This window comes from Sus scrofa, chromosome 8 (assembly GCF_054392235.1).
Source record: "Sus scrofa isolate SSC_HxYL_T2T_F1_AM1 chromosome 8, Sscrofa_HxYL_maternal_Yorkshire_Landrace_v2.0, whole genome shotgun sequence".
Lineage (NCBI taxonomy): Eukaryota > Metazoa > Chordata > Mammalia > Artiodactyla > Suidae > Sus > Sus scrofa.
This window is the reverse complement of record NC_139390.1, coordinates 74,167,243-74,184,983: the sequence shown is the minus strand read 5'-3', so window position 1 is coordinate 74,184,983 and position 17,741 is coordinate 74,167,243. Positions and strand designations below refer to the sequence as shown.

The 17,741-nt window shown below is 40.5% G+C and overlaps 1 long non-coding RNA gene across 1 annotated transcript in view; it reads right to left on the bottom strand.

Moving 5' to 3' along the window:
* Positions 1-5,961: 5,961 nt before the first annotated feature.
* LOC146400859 (uncharacterized) overlaps positions 5,962-17,741 on the bottom strand; it is a 36,108-nt gene continuing 24,328 nt past the window's right edge. The window contains exons 3-4 of the long non-coding RNA XR_014812669.1: positions 9,981-10,043; positions 5,962-8,169 (exon numbers count right to left, since the gene is read on the bottom strand). This is a non-coding gene — a long non-coding RNA (uncharacterized LOC146400859). The remainder of the gene's footprint in view (positions 8,170-9,980; positions 10,044-17,741) is intronic.

Genomic DNA, 17,741 nt, shown 5'->3' with positions numbered 1-17,741 from the left:
GATCCCTGGCCTTGCTCAGTGGGTTAAGGATCCAGCGTTGCTGCGAGCTGTGGTGTAGGCTGGCAGCTGCAGGTCCGATTTGACCCCTAGCCTGGGAAATTCCATACACCGTGGGTGCGGCCCTAAAAAAACAAAGCAAAAAAAAAAAAAATCTGAATAAACATTATCTATGTAATATAGTAATAGTCATATCCTGCAGTCTAATCAGTTCCTGACCACAGCACCATGTGAGACAGGAGCGAGGCATACGAGGAGACCGTGTTCTAAGGACCTTGTATTGTCCAAGAAAAAGATAAAGGGATTGGTGAACTTTAGACTATGATGAATTAAATATTCACATTATAATTTCTAGGGAAACCACAAAAGGAATAGAAATGGAGGATAGGATCCTCAAATGCAGTGAAGGTAGAAGTCAATAACAAAAGACAATACGTTTTAAAGTTAAGAAACAAACCTCTGCGTTTTACATTGGCCAAAGAAGAAATCTTAATGGAAATGAGAAATTGCTTTGAACTACAATATACTTATATCAGAGCCCTGCCATCCTGAAAGGGCTGGCTGTTTCCCCATAGGAGGGTAGACCCCTATGTCAGATCAATAACATAATTCTCCCCCTAGAGGATGGCCTCTAACCCATTCTCCTTAACACTGCCGGTATACAGAGTTTTTCTTGTTTACTTTCACTTTAGAGAAGTCTGTAGAGGAAAAGGAGATGAACGCGTGTTTTAATCAGCCACTTGTAGCCAAAATTCCATTAAGTCATTTAACCAGCTATAAGAAATAACACAATATGAAGCACTATTTCTCCTCTTTTCCCCTTTCTTTAGGGTTTTAAACAAGCAAACAAAAAAACCATTTAAATAAGCAAACAAAAAAACCCATCACTATCTACATTTTTCTTTTCAAGTATAGGACAGAGTCATTCACAAACTACCTATATTTCAGAGAACTTTCACTATTTTGAAAGACTGTCTAAGGATAAAATTCCACTTCTTTTCATTAGAGGAATGAATATATTTATACTTAAAACATTTTTACAAGCACCCTTAATGCACTTTCAAAAAATGTTTCCTCACATTAACCCAGGTAATAAAACCAGTTTTCCTACAGTGAAAACCAGCTGGTGTCTACCTTCTGATTCCTGTCTGTTTTTCTCTTTTATCCAGTTGAAGTGAAGCAATACTCATCATGGGTTAGAGAAGAGATGCACAGGAAACGATTACAAAATTCTCAAGTTTTCAACATACATATGTGTAGGTGTGTGTGTGTGTGGACACATTCTGTGTTAAAGGTAGGAAATTTTGAGCCAGGTACATTATCTGAAACAGAAAATCAGCTTAACCATAACAGCAAAATCAGACAAAAACAGTTTCCAGTTGGACATAGTCTCAAACATGCTGACAAACCATATAAACTGGGGAGTACATTTTGCTTTCCTAAATATGTATGAGTTAATCTGCATACCAAATAAAGGCCTATTTTGGTCTATTGACAAAGTATGGATTAAATGCTTTATGAATGGAAAGTTATTATCCACAGTAAGAAAAATAATATTTCATCCATGTCTTTAAAATATCTCAGAGAAAAACTTAATCCCCAGAAACAGACAAACTGCTAAATAATAATTTGTAGGAGTTTGCTCACCTTACATAACAAGACTATTTTCAATAGACAGTTTACTGAATTTCTTTTGCTTGAAAAAAATATTTGTTTTAATAAAACAATTTCTGATAACAAAAAAATACAACCATTAAGAGGAATTATACTATATTCCAAACCTCCTTTTGAAAAAAAAAATGTAGTAGAAGATTGAAATCAGACTAATTGTTTATAATAAAGAAATATAAGGTCAAACTTTGCATCAACAAATTTCAAGCCATCAAATTGCTTCCCTAATATGTCTTGCTGTTCTTACCTCTATCCCAGACTAGAATCAGCTTTTCTATATTCTGCTTTTTTTTAACTAAACACATGAATTCAGTCTGCTAATAAAGTGTGCTTATGCATAAAAAGAAAAGGAAAAATAAAACCTTGAAATGGGTTCTAAAGGATGTGCACTTTTAATTACACACTGAAATGTTTAACAGGTTTAATTTTTCAGGAGTGATCTCTTTAGATGTGTCTCTTTAGTTGCCAATCCAAGGATTTCTCTTTGCACAAAGTGTGCCTTGGATCCATCACTAACCCAGTGAATCTCACTCCATCCTTAATTGTAACAATGTAGAATCTAGTGGTTCTCTATTAATGTACAAGTTGACTGCAATGAAAAATAGAAAGAACAGAGTCCAATAGAAAGTGTAAAGGAAAGCTGGGCAGAATCTAATTTAATTATCAGGGCTGGAATTATTCCAGAACTCCACCTGCCATAAGGAACGCACCCTGGGATCTTTAATGACCACAAGTGGTCAGGATTCTAGTTTTACAACTCATCCAATTAACTGCCAAGCACATCTTATGCTATACCATTAAATGACAGGGCTGGGGAATCCATTCTGCTAATTAAGAACTTAGGGCCTTGTGTTAGTTTCCCAGAGGACTCTTCAGGGGATGTGAGTATATGTACCTGGCCGTGTAAACATACACTTAATAAGAGATGCTTCTATCATAGATAGCGAGCAAGGGAGACTTCAGACGTTTCTTCTTCACCCAATTAGGGTTGGATAATCTCTACAGCACAAGCCAGACTGGGATCAAAAAATGCTGGACTCTGGGGCAGTTCCTAGGGGCCAGCCACTGCTCCATCTCTTCATTCTGGTCAAGTGTCAAAGGGACAAATCTCCTTGCAGTGTCCTACGTGCCCTCTGGAGGAATTCACCCTCACTCTTTGTAGCAGGTCTCATTTCAGGACCTTAATATACTCTTAAAAGTGAATCTAGAGGGTAAACATCCTCATTTTCTCATATTCGCATCTTAAAATGTAACTTGAACTTCTTCAATTTCCCTGTCTTTGAAGGAAGGACGATACCTGTCATCTCAAAAAAGTGAAGTCTGAGGAATACTTTTCCCAAAGTGAGAAATAGAAAAGCCTCTTCAAATAGCCTAGCTAAAGGTTCCCAGGCATCATTCATTGACCAGTTGCTTCTGAATCACCTTTGAAATTTATTAAAAATAGATTCTCAGGTCCCATTCCAGAACTACTGAATCATAATGGCCAAGGATGGAAGCCAGGTATTTGAATTTTCAACAAGTCATTGAAAGTAGTCTGCTTATTTGAAAAACACTGGACTCTAACTTCCTTAGGAGGCAAAATAACAAAGGCCCATTGTGTGATTTTTGAAAAGAACACCTTCTCCATCCGTCATACACATTATACACAATTTCTTTCTCCCTTTTCTATACTTACTTTCTTTCTTTCGTGCTCCTTGCGTTGCTTCTATTTTAGAACCCATCATCTCAGTTATCAAGCTTAATTTCTTTCTTCCCAGGAAGCATTGTGTAAAATTACTTTGGGATCTTATTAAAATTGATGCTAATTAACCTGACCATATTTATTTTCACACTCAGATAATATGAGTAATCCATGAGAGACACTGAACTTCAGACACAAGGGAAGTTAAAATGCCTATGACGCAAATAGAGGCATTAGAAAAAGATTATTGGACAATTTAAAACTAACTGAATGCTACTTTTTCCTGTTACTGTAGCTGATGTTTCAACATAATCGTTTGTTTTTAATTAGTGGGAAAGGAGATGTTTAAAGACATTGCAGAGAACTGGTACCATAGCAGCCAGAGTGGAACAAAGATGGTCAAAACTTGCTAATGCAATTGAGATTTTATTCATCTGTAAAATGAGATGGTTTGTAGTGCAGGAACCCTTTAACTCCCCTCTCACTCTAAACTGCCAGCATGCCATGAATGTTCATAATCCTTGAACAAAATCCTCAGAAATTTAGCAAGAACATGAAACTATAAAATTAGCAACGTCAGCCATTATTCTTAGACCTGGAAGAATGAGTTAGGTGGCCTTAAAAAGGGAATTCAGGAAATATTTCTAGGACAAATAGGGTGGTCAATTGTCCAGGTTAGCTCAGTACTGAGAGGTTAATCAGGACACAGGACTTTTGTGATAAAACCTGGACAGTCATAGCCAAACTATGATGATTAGTGAGTCTAAGGCCAAAGGTTGAGTCCACAGATATAAATGAAAAATTTTACCTTATAAACATAATTGAGTTTTTGATACACTGAGATATGAAGCTGGAGCTCCCCAGATTTTGAACAGGTGGCTGGGATATGACAAGTTATTTCTAATCTTCTGAGGTATCCCAACCCTGATTAGACTAAAAATAGCATTCGAGCATAAAAGGACCTAAGCTATGAGTTGAATAAAATGCAACAGAGCACTTGAAAAGGAATGTAGAGAGCATCTTCATCAGAGAGAGACCTGGGGACTGTATTGTATACAGCACTGACATATACAAGGCACTTCAAACTGAAGAGCCCATCAGGAAGTGAATTACTTAAAAAAAAAAAAATCTAGCGCCTCCTAAACAGTTATAAAAACCTACAAAAATAAGAACAACTGACTTCTCACAGCAACTGTAAACATGGAGGTGCTTAGCAATTGTACCTATTTACCTGGCTCCCAGCCTATATTTCTTTTTTTTTTTTTTTGTCTTTTGTCTTTTGTCTTTTTTGTTGTTGTTGTTATTGTTGCTATTTCTTGGGCCGCTCCCACGGCATATGGAAGTTCCCAGGCTAGGGGTTGAATCGGAGCTGTAGCTGCCAGCCTACGCCAGAGCCACAGCAACGCGGGATCCGAGCCGCGTCTGCAACCTACACCACAGCTCACGGCAACGCTGGATCGTTAACCCACTGAGCAAGGCCAGGGATCGAACCCGCAACCTCATGGTTCCTAGTCGGATTCGTTAACCACTGAGCCACGACGGGAACTCCCAGCCTATATTTCTGACCCACAGATATACCTGCTTCGTGGATTTAGGCAAGAACAAGAATCCATCTAGAGAATTTATAAAGAGATGAATTTATAACATTAAGGAATAATTTCATTTGCCTTAGAGTTGATGTGAAAGATACTGTGAGATTTAAAATTTATGTTAAGGGAGTCCCCTGGTGGCCTAGTAGATTGAGGATCTGACATTGTCCCTGTTGTGGCTCAGGTTACATCTAGGACGCAGGTTTGATCCACAGCCCAGGAACTTCTGCATGCTGTGGGCATGGCCCAAAAAAAATGCATGTTTGGGAGAAAGGATCCTTGGAAGATGGTATCATAGGAAGTACCAGGAATCTATCTCCCTACCCAGACAACAATCACACTGGCAGAATCTGCCTGATGTAACTATTTTGTCTTTTTTTTTAAGGGCTGCACCGGCAACACATGGAAGTTCCCAGCCTAGGGGTCAAATTGGAGCTGCAGCTGCTGGCTTACACCACAAACACAGCAATGCAGGATCCAAGCCACATCTGTGACCTACACCACAGCTCATGGCAACACCGGATCCTTAACCCACTGAGCAAGGCCAGGGAACAAAACTGCACCCTCATAGATACTAGTCAGGTTCATTACCACTGAGCCGAAATGGGAACTCATGATGTAACTATTTTGGAACTCTGGAGTCTATCGAAGGCTTGCAAATTTTAGAGGAAGACTCGGACAGTAAACTGCAGTTGATTTCAGCTTTTACCACAGGAAATTAAAGACAAAAGAACTATAAGGTACACAGAAAATAAATAATAGAATAACACAAGTTCTTCCTTATCAGTAATTACTTTAAATGGTAAATGGATTAAATTCTCCCATCAAAAGACAGAGGCTGGCAGTATAGAAAAAAATATCATGATCCAACTACGCGCTGTCTAAAAGATACTCACTTTATATTATATTCAAAAATACTAATAGATTGAAAGTGAAAGGATGGAAAAAGATATTCCACACAAAGAACAACCAAAGAGAGCAGGATATTGCTATACTAATATTAGACAAAATAGATTTTCAATCAAAAAAGTTTTTAATGGAAATAGAGTTTCAGCTTTGCAAGATGAAGAGAGTTCTGGAAATAGATGTTGGTGAGGGTTGCACAACAATATGAAGGTATTTAATATCACTGAAATGTACACTTAAAAATGCTTCAGAAGGTAAATTTTATGCTATGTGTATTTTGCTAGAATAAAAAAAAAGTTTAAAAAAGAAAATGAATGTTTGTGTTTATACAATCTCCTAATTCAAAAAAGGACTCAGATTTTTAGGAGGTGGTAATCATGTTTGCAAAGACATTAAGATAACCTTCATTATGATTTATTCAAACAAGGTAAAGATCTAACAGTAAAAGCTTGCCCCTATATCAAATAAGCTCTTTTCAACCCATTTCTTTACTGACTTTTCAGCTACATTTAACGCCGTTTATCACTTCCTCTTCCTATATGAACAAACTACCAAACTTCTAAATATAAAAGAGTTTTAATCTAATCGTAATAGTGTCCTGAGGAGGCTACTGGAGCCTGAGGCAAAAGAAAAATTCACTAACTCTGATCTCGTCTTCGTTTAAAATTTTGATCTTTTAATTATTATAGATCTTTTGCATTAACCTAGGTTTCTTTTCAAACATGTATGAAACATGTATGAAAATATTTCTTAATGTAATTACCCCCTTAAATTTGGTGTCCTAAAATGAGTCCCAGTCGCTTCTTTGGCATCACAGTTTGCTATGATGCCAAAGAAGGGATCCTTCTTCCCAATCTGGCCTCTCCTTCCCAATCTTTGCAGCTCTTCCTTTGTCACCTAAATGCCAGGGTTCTTCAAGTTGCCTATTGCATCTTCTCTCCTTTCTCCATACACACCGTCTGGGTTATCTCAGTGACTTCTATGTCCTACTCATTCTCAAACGGTTTCCCCTCACTAGCAGCCACACTACATGGATAATTTGACACTAACCTAACCCCAGTCCTCTGCCTTTGTGGGTCAGTCAATTTGTTCCCGTGATGCATTTCTGGAGACATACGGTCCTCTTCCAATAAAGTGCTTCCTCTTGCCAAAAGTTCAATCTCTGTGCCTACCAAAACCTTCTCCCCGCCTCCCTCATGCCTGCCTCATATCCTAGAGTACAGGAAGGGAGGGAAAGAAACAGTAAGCCTCCAGGCCCTCCTCGTTATCCTTCTCTCCACATGACCCTCCAACTGCTCAACCAGGCCAAAATATCTCTCCGTTTCACCACTTCATGCACACTCTCTTCTCTATCTGGCATCTTTCTTACTTGCTGGCAAACTCCTATTTATCCTTCAGGTCTCAGCCTGGATATTCCTTCCAAAAGACCTTCTCTTGTCCTTTAGATTACATTCGGTTCCTCTGCCATGTATGTCTATAGTGCTCAGTACCTTCTCTTTCATACTCTGTATTGTGCTTTCTTGTAACGACTTGCCCCATTTCCTGTCTTCCCCACTAGACCACAAACTCCATGAAGGAAGAAGCCATGTCCATCTTGTTCTTTATTATATATCCCACACTAACACACTGCTTAAGATTTATCAGCCACTTGGAGTTCCCGTCGTGGCTCAGTGGTTAACGAATCTGACTAGGAACCATGAGGTTGCGGGTTTGATCCCTGGCTTCGCTCAGTGGGTTAAGGATCTGGTGTTGCCCTGAGCTGTGGTGTAGGTTGCAGACCTGGTTCAGATTCTGTGCTGCTGTGGCTGTGGTGTAGGCTGGCAACTAAGCTCCAATTAGACCCCTAGTCTGGGAACCTCTATATCCCATGGATGCAGCCCTAGAAAAGACAGGAAAAAAAAAAAAAAAGATTTATCAGCCACTGAGTAAGTAAATAAGTAATTATTTAAGGGAAGGAGGGTAGTCGGAGAAAATCAAACACCATCTAAGCAGAACCTGTGAATTCAATGAGCAATCGAGCAGATGAGCAAAAGGCAGCAAAAGATCAGAAAATCCAGCCACTATTAGGAAGCACCTTAGTAGAAACTCCCACTTTTTTCTAACCCTGTACACATCTTTTCTGGCCCTAGTGTTATCTGTATATTAGGCAGAGAGAGCCTTGGCTTGGCTGTCCTGGGGCCTCTGAAATCTTGGCAGACCTCTGCAGACCATCTGGCCTTCAGCATCCCTCCAGAAACTCATTGCTGCTCCTCTGTGATCAAATGCTCTGCCCATCGATCTTTTCCAGGATGTAGAGTTTTACTTGCTGTTCACTGGCCATTGCATCTGAGAAATAGTACAGGATGGCTTCACACAGCAATAAGGAAAGATTCAAGCTGGCTAGGTCTCAAAAGCTCACTGTGAAGTATAGAACCCCTTCTTAACATAGTTGGGTTTAAAATGCTTTTCCGAAAAGATTATGCTGATCAAACAGGAAGCTCATATGATACACTGGTGAAAACTAACACAGATGGTTTTCCTGGTCAACAATTTGAAACAAGTTCAACTCCATAGGTTAAAAAAAAAAAACCTCAATTGCCTTTTATCCTATTTATTGAAAACTGATGGGGTATATGTAAAACAAAAGTCACCAGAGTCAACTAGGAAATGTTGAACTTGGCTCTGGGGGAGTTCCTTGAAGCCTGGAGGAAAAGAAAGAGCCCTTACTTGTCCTGGGAGAATGAAGACTGTCACATGAGCTGGACACAAGCATAAAACATCCAGCTTCTTGTAATCCCCCCAGAAGTGCAAATAAATAAATAAATAAATAACAAAAACCACAGCATAGAGAACTTCATTAACCTCACTGTGTGTGGTTAATACTCCCCATTAGCACATGGACATTTGTCAGAAGACACTCGGAGCTTCGCCTGACCTCACACATGTACTAAAGGCTGAGACTGACACAGCTAATAACCTCACTAACAAATCAGCATCGTCTATAAAAAAAAAAAAAAAGCAAACTTAAATACTATAAAATGGTAGTGCTGAACAGTGAGCCTCCTTGAAAGTATGTTTTCTATATCACAATAAGCACCAGCCCTATTTACAGTGTGATGCTAAAAATAGACACATGCTGCTTAATGTTTGGAAAATGATCTTGTGTGTGCCACTCCACATGGCAGAGCTCTCTACAATAACTAGGAGTACATTTCTCAGCTATTTTTCCTGGGTGTCTCTCTCTGAACATCAGTACATAAGCCGCAGGAGCTTCGAGGCAGGCAGAAGTCACTCTGATGATACAAGACTTGATCTTCTGACTGCCTCCCAAACTGCAAAGGATGAAACTCCCTTGCAGCAGGGCCACTACGTTTTATTACTGCATGCCGCATGCCTGGCTTTTCTCACAATGCCATACCCTCATATTTTTCTCCCAATTAGAAATTCATAAGGGAAAATCTGTGTTCCAAAAGATATAATGAGGGACACATTTTAGATCTTTTCTCCACAGAGGACAGAGTTACCAGCCCCTGAGATTTTTTTTTTTTTTTAAGTCTAGCTGACATTTGGTGCCAACAACAACTGCTGGTTAAATCATCTAATCAGCCAGGATGAAGCCTTTCGTTCTCACACTTTTGTGACTTTGTGGGTTTTGTTTTATTTATTTATTTATTTTGAGCATTTAAAGTTGCCAACAATTCCAAATGGTGTCTCATTATTTCTTTCCAATCTGTTTCCATGTGAAGATAAAAATGACTGTATCTAGACCAAATTATAATAGGATGCATGAATGACCTACCGATGTAAGTCCTACAAACAGATCTCTTCCTACAACAGTTTGAAAAGGAATGTTTTTATATCAAGTCACAAAAGGGAAAGATGCATCTCCCTTATTACCCATATTCATCAGCAACCACAATACCAAGGATCTACTGAATACCCACCCATGTAATGAGAGGAATGCTGGGAATTTAAATTAGTAAAGCTAGACTTATGCAGTTTATCGATTCAAAACAAGGTCAGATATTTGCATCTAGAAACAAAAAGGTGTTTCTATTCCTAATCATTGATGATTTAAATCTTTTTTTTTTTAAGTGAAGACAGGAAAGAGGTTAAAATGAAAAAACTTTTTTCCCATATGTGACTTTCTGACTTACAATAGGTCAAGCATCAGTGCTCAGGTTTACAGCCAGGAGAGGATATGAAACAGGTCTGCGTATCTGTAAGAAGAAAAATAACAATTGCTTGATAAACCTCAAACAATATAAACCTTCCATTGAAAGTATGATACCTCACGATACCTAAATCCACATAAGAATCTCTTCTTCATTTATTCTCTTCTTGCCACCCCCTTTAGGTTCTACTTTGGGCATTCTATTTTTAGATTTCTGCATTCTTATTGCTGAGGTAATACGGTGTGCAAATTTCCATTAACTGGCAAAATACTGAAAATCAAAGATTTCTTCCTAGAGAATAAAAAGGAAATTTGTCTCAGCAAATCTCTGCAGTAACTTCTATAAGGCCATCAACTCCTAATCTCTTAGTAAGATTTGAAATACATAAATACAAATCTTCATTTTTAAATATTTGCCAAAAAAGAAAAAGTCCCTATAAGAAAATGTAGGAAAATAGAATCCTATTGAAATAGAGAAAATGGAAATATATTGGAATCCATCAACCATAAAGAATTGAATTCTTTAAAAAAAAAAAAAAAAACACCTCATACTCAAATGAGTTTTAGTATAGAATATCTGGCTAGATTTTCCTTATTTAGCAGACTACCAGTTCCTCTTTATGATTTATGATTTACATGATCTTGCATTTTGTCCCGTAATGAAAATCATCTCTATATTGCCTTACTAAGTAGTTCTACTTATCGTCCTTATATGGTCCCCAAAGGTTTAATAGTTACTGTACAAAGACAGTAAAAAAATTTTTTCATGTTGTTTTAGTCATTATTACAGACAGTAATGTATTTGGGAGAGGACAGTTTTTGCATAATGCATGCAGTTTTGGAAAATGGGTGCACAACTAGTGTTAGGAGCCAGGTCCTGACAGAGACATGCAGTATTTCCTAAAACCCACAACTCTTTATTTTCTTTCCCTGTGAAAGAAATGCCCCAAATATAAAGAGAATGTAAACTCACACTGACTATGAAAGGACCATGAGCCATTGCTGGTTGCTTGAGAGTTTGGAACTTAACCAACACATCCACCCTCAGTTCATCCTCAGGATTAGTGCATCACTGTTTAAAATATTTCCACAATGAATGGCCTTCTGTGTGAATTTTCCCTGTGTTGAAGTATTTGATGTTATTTCCTTCTGTGTCTCCGGCTGTGATGATCACAGTCACTGTTTTGTCTTAGGAGAGCCTTTTGAAGCAATCAATCTCAGAGTAACCCCTATTAATTGTTTGAGACTTGAGAAGAAACAGCCACTCTGAAGAGGTTCCCATTCTACCTTTAGCCTTAGCATTTTCCCCAGAAAAGAACAAACCTTGTCTCTTTCAATAGCATTTGGCTGAAAAATGCCTCAAGGAGTAGTGATACAACACAAGTGTTATGAGAATGAAGACAGTCACTGAAATCCTTCAAGCCACAAAGTTTTCCCTCTGAACTTGAGGGCCTACAACTATCTTTATCTGCACACATGCATGTTTATTTTCCAATAAAAACATTTGTTTAGAGGCGGGTTTAAACAGAGTTGAATGGGATCATTGAGGCCTCAGATTAAGTTAAAACACACATATGAAAAGACCATTTTAAATTATATTTATAAGGAGAGTTATTAAAGTTAGCTTTAGAGAATATATTTCAATGCAATCTTTATATCCTATTATTGATAATGGTCCTAAAAGACATTAGGATATTGAACAATTCCCTTGAATTAATATAGAATTCTCAACACACGAAAAAATCCATCTTGGATTCTCTGATGGCTCAGCGAGTTGAGGATCTGGCATTGTCACTGCTGTGATTCCTGGCCCCGGAACTTCCACATGCCACAGGTATGACCAAAAAACCCACAAAGAAACAAACAACAACTACAAAAAAGCCCCTTTAAAGCATGAGTTAGGGGATCTTCCATCAAGCTTAAGGTTATAAGAGCTTTATACCAACACTCTCTCCAGCCGTCCTTGAACACACATAAATACGCAAAGACACACACCACACCACGCGCACACACACATGGAGCTCCAGCAAAGAGGCAGAGTTAGATCCCCTTACAGACCCCACTACCAAAACAGAGGTATCTGCACTCAAGTAAGCTGACAATCACACTTAAAAAGAGGAACAGAGTACTGGGAGTTCCCGTCATGGCACAGCGGAAACGAATCCGATTAGGAACCATGAGGACGCAGGTCCGATCCCTGGCCTCACACAGTGGGTTAAGAATCCAGCGTTGCCATGAGTTGTGGTATAGGTTGCAGACCTGGCTCAGATCTGGCGTTGCTGTGGCTGTGGTGTAGGCCAGCAGATGCAGCTCCGATTTGACCCCTAGCCTGGGAACTTCCATATGCCAAAAGTTCAGCCCCCAAAAAACAAAAAAAAAGAGAGAGAAAGAGAGAGATGAACAGAATACTTACTCTAAGCCAGGCACTGCACTACAGCCTTACATGAATTCTTTCATTTAATGCTCAAAGCAACTCTATGAGCTATCTGTGATTTGAGATTTAGAGAGTTTGTGTAGGTTTAGAGAGACTCTTCACATTCAGACAGCTAAGAAAGAGTGGAGCTAGAATTCTGGTTTGGGCTGTCTTACCCCAGAGGCCCCTGCTTTACTGTCCCAGTCACAGATTCTACTGTCCCAGTCACAGCATCTTTACCAACCTCACAGAAACCCAAACAGCACCTTCATGGCATCACTGCAGAGCTTGAAATTATGTACTCCTTTCTTGTCCTTAAGTTGCCATGCAATTTAGTTCAAGTATCAATTTACTTCAACACTGGAGCCAAATAAGGTAAGAAGGCTTCTAGAATTGAGCCAATAATTAGAATCAGGAAGTAACAGCAATGAAATTTTTCAGTGGTAATAAGCCAAAAGCTAGAGGAGTGGGAAAGAAGGGAGCTTCTTTTTCAAAGTAGGTAACTGGCCTATCAACTGAGAAATGGATATGTCCAGTTGTGATATAGCCTCAAATGTAACCTCTATAGTAGTTAAAACAAATGAATTACACAATTTACATGCAACAATATGGAAAAAAATCTGAAAAACTTAAGCTTGAATGAAGAAATCAAGTTGGAATATGTTATATACTAAATAATATTATATATTTTGGGGGGAAGCTGCTCCCATGGCCTGTGGAAGTTCCTAGGCTAGGGATCAAACCTGAGCCACAGTAATGACAACGCCAGATCCTTAACCACTAGGCACCAGGGAACTACTATACCTTTAATTTTTAAACCCATTAAAATAATAACATGTATTGACATAGACTACACACATGTAAACAAAATACATAAAACAGTGATGGGAAGGAAAAAAAATCTACCTAAATCTATGTTAGGAATGGTTACTTTCAGAGAACTTATGGAGTTATGGGCTAGGGAGTAAGTAGAGGACTTTGACTATATCTGTAATGTATTTATTTCAAAATAGCTGAAACAAAGATGGCAAAATATACATATTTGTTAAACGCAAGAGGCAACTGCGTGGTAACTGTTACATTAATTTTATAAATTCCCAAATATTTGAAAGAGTTTATTATTTCAACATAATCTTCAGAAGGTTTGACCTAGTTTTTCAACTGCAAACTGAGGTGGGAAAAGTTGTGAGGAATAGACAGGTATGTATTTTGGGGAGTGTATTTATACACAACTTATGCTCCCTTCTAAGGACAGAGAAAGACGGCCATAGGAAAGAGATGGACCAGCCACTGTAAATGCAAGAAGCACTGAGCAGGGCAGTATCCATTCTAGGCTGGCAGCTTGGGGAGGGGAAGATGTCAAAGAAATGGTCAGATGGAAGGAGAAGAAAGGGGGTTGAGGACAGAGTGTCCTGTTGAGGGGGCGGCCATGTGCAAATGAATGTTTGAAACTTGAATTCCACCAGCTGCAGATGCAGAGCTGTGGCCAGGCTGGTGCCAGAACTCAGACACATCAAGTGAGGAAGAATAAAAGGACGCCCACCACCCTTCTCGCCTGCAGACACAGAATTTACTGACATCAACTGGATTATGGAAATAAACGGGGTTACTTGAGACCGCGGATCCTCCTGGGAAAATAATTAAATCCTGACCCTAGTTAGGTTTCACACATAGACAGCTATGTCTATTTAATGGAGGGAAACTCAAATAAAATCAGAAATAACAAGAAACCACAGAAAATTTACCAAAGGGAGCTAAGTGTCCAGTGCAGTAAGAGGTGAAGGGCAGAGAATTTGGCAGCTCAGAGCCAGGCATTCCAGCAGCATGTCTGAACGCCCTACATCTGAATTATCAACTGTCACGACTTAGAAACTCTGGGGCACAAGCCTTCCCACCATTCTCTAAACTGAAGAAACACACTATTTTTCATTCTCAGAAAACAAAACTGGTAAAGCTATTTGCAAGGCTCCCCAATGAGAAGGTATTGGTGGCAGCAAAGTCCCAGCTTACCAGGTGCAAAGGCAGCTGCAACATCACCATTCCAACCAACTTGAGTCCAGGTGGAAGTTCAGGCTACAGCAGGAGCAATGCAGTTCAACACAGAAGACAGCACCGTTTATCTAACACACTGTGCTTTAAGGCTAACCAAGACTATTTTAGAACCCTTTGTCTTTACCCTAACATAGAGCAAGGAAGCAGTTTTTTTTCTCTCACTTTGCAAAAGCTCCATTGGCTGAAGTGCCAGAGACAAGAGCCACACCAAGGCAGTGATGGCAGTGCTGTGGTGCTGGCACCGATGAGGCAGTGGCACCAAGCCTTTGGCTGGGATCTGCAGCTAGACTGCAGCAGCAAAAGCGGAGTTCCAGTTTTGGCAGCTGTGGCCACCAGGATGAGGAAGTCCCAGTAGCTCTGGCCTGGACTCCGTGTGGATAAGCAAAAACCATCCTGGCGGGGAGTTTCCCCAAATACAGGGAGGGACCGTAATGGGTAGGTGGGGTGCAGAGCCACTGAAATGGGAATGCTTCTGGGGGGAGAAGGCTGCCACGTTCAAGTCCTGTAACTTGCTGCTATGAAGGATGGCACATTTATGAAACACTGTGCTTCAGAGGGAAAAAATCATAAAAAAAACCCCAAACCAAGTTTGAATTAGATCATTCATCCCAATGTTTTTTGCATCCCTCTAAGATATGGAATCTTCTAAGAGGATATTTGGGGGGGGCGGTTAAGATAAGAAGGAATGAGAAGGAGGGAAGAAAAGGAAGAAGAAACTACAAATGATCAAATATATTCACTTATGAATATGTCATGATGACAGTCTCTTCAATTGTAAACAATGAGAAACAGGTAATAGTGAGCCTGTTTTAAATAAAACTTGGTACCATTGCTAGAATTTAGCCTGAAGCCTGATGGTACGAGGGGACAGGAGGGACGGCTGAGAAAATAAACCCAGGAGAAATGAGAAGGGGCTGAGAGCAATACAGTGACACATAGCTGGCCCCAAAGCTAAAAAGCCCCCCAATTCACCCCCAAACATTTAAAAGCCAGTAACACAAGCACCCCTCAATCTGCAAAGCATCTGAACATATGAAGAAAAAAGAAGAAGAGTGAGAAAGGCAGGAGCAGCAGAAACAGTAGAGGTAGTTCTGATGCAGAGCGGAGCATTGTCCAGAAACACGGATGGAAAGGGAAGCTAAGTCCCCCCTAACCTCCAACATAGGTTCGGCGCACTGGTTTGTTGAAAGTGCAGGTGCACCTACTCACCTGGCACCGTGCCCATGTCAGGACTCATGCTGTCCTCCCTCAGAGCCTCTCCGCGCTCCCATCAGTTGCGGTCTGAGAGGACGCGGCAGGCCCCGCCCAGCCTCCTGAAGAGGGCACACGGGACACATGCGGACCTCTGCCTTCCTGAGACTTGCACAGGTGTAAACACACAAGCGTCACAGCAAAGGATCACATGGGGACCAGGAGAGATGCACGCATGCTGCTCCCCTGCTGTCAAGGTAACAGCTACCTTCGATTCCTGGCAACAGGATCCTTCTGGACCTGCTGTCAGAGAAACTAAGGGATTAACCAGACTTGTCCCACCAGGGAGGTCACTGCCCTCCAGGGGGCAGATCAGTATACTCATCCCCCAAAGAAGGCGGTCAGTATGGCTCAGCTGTGGGCACACAGCCCGCAGCCCTGACACTTCATCACACTTCACACCTTCTTACTGCTTCCAACAAAGACTTAGAACCCGCAGAGACACTATCTCCGCATAGTGACATATGATGACTTGTTGGCGGCCTGGCCTCTGTGGAAAAAGTCCCTCATCAAATCACAGCATATCCTTTTGGGGAAATTCAAATCCCATCATAATAGGACTTGAGGGTTTGATGATACTTGGAGATCATTCTGACTACAGAATATTTAAAGAACTAGCATGACTGAAATTCGAAGCACAAAAGAACAGAAGTTCCCTGGTGGTTCAGCAAGTTAAGGGTTCAGTGCTGTCAATGCTCTGGCTCAGGTCACTGCTGTGGCATGGGTTTGATCCCTGGCCCAGGAACTTCAGCATGCCACAAGTGCAGCCAAAAAGAAAAAAAATAAATAAAAGACCAAAAGAAAATATTTCCCAGGAGTTCCCAGAAACTTGTGGCTCAGTAGTAATGAACCCAGCCAGTATCCTTGAGGACACAGGTTCAATCCCTGGCCCTGCTCAGTGGGTTAAGGATCCAGCAGTGCCGTGAGCTGTGGTGTAGTTTACAGACATGACTTGGGTCCTGCACTGCTGTGGCTATGGCATAGGCTGGCAGCTGCAGCTCCGATTCAACCCCTAGCCTGGGAATTTCCATATGCCACGAGTGTGGCCCTAAAAAAGCAAAAAATAAATAAAATATTTCTCAGAGTTCCCACTGTGGTGCAATGGGATCAGTGGCATCTTGGGAGCTCTGGGATGCAGGTTGGATCCCCAGCCTGGCACAGTGGGTTAAGGATCCAGTGTTGCCACAGCTGTGGCTTAGGTCACAACTGCAGCTCAGATATGAACACTGGCCTGAGAACTCCATATGCTGTGGGGCAACCAAAAAAGAAAGAAAGAAAGAAAGAAACTGTTTCTCCTAACACCATAGGTGTCCTAATACATTGCATATGTGCCTGTTTCTCCTGCCTTGACCAAATATCAGATTTGGACTAGGAAAGCCTATAGCAACAGTAAGACACAAAAGCCCTCTTCTCCCCAGGAGGTATTTCAAAAGCAATCCTATCAGAGTTCTCTCAGCAACTGACACAACAGTGGACACAACTTTCCTTCTCTCCCGGCTCCAAAGATGACTGCCAAAGCCTCTGTGAGTTCCACTTCTGCCACAGAAACACCCTAGAGCTGATGAAGCACAAACATTATGACAGAGTTCCATCAAAGTAGGGAATAGCTAGCTCTTCACAACTTCGTCCCTAAATTATTACATGGATCCCAAAACAGTAGTGTGGGGTAGGGGATAGGAATAAATTAGGAGTATGGGATTAACATATATACATGGCTATATAGATAATAGATAATCAAGGAGTTCCCATTGTGGCTCAGTGTAACAAACCCAACTAGTAACCATGAAGATGCAGGTTTGATCCCTGGCCTTGCTCAGTGGGTTAAGGATCCGGTGTTGCTGTGAGCTGTGGTGTAGACAGGCAACTGTAGCTCCAATTTGACCCCTAGCCTGGGAACTTCCATATGCTGCAGGAGCAGCCCTAAAAGGCAAAAAAAAAAAAAAAAAGATAACCAACAAGGACCTACTGTACAACACAGGGAACTATACTCAATATTTTGTAATAACCTATAAGGGAAAACAATCAGAA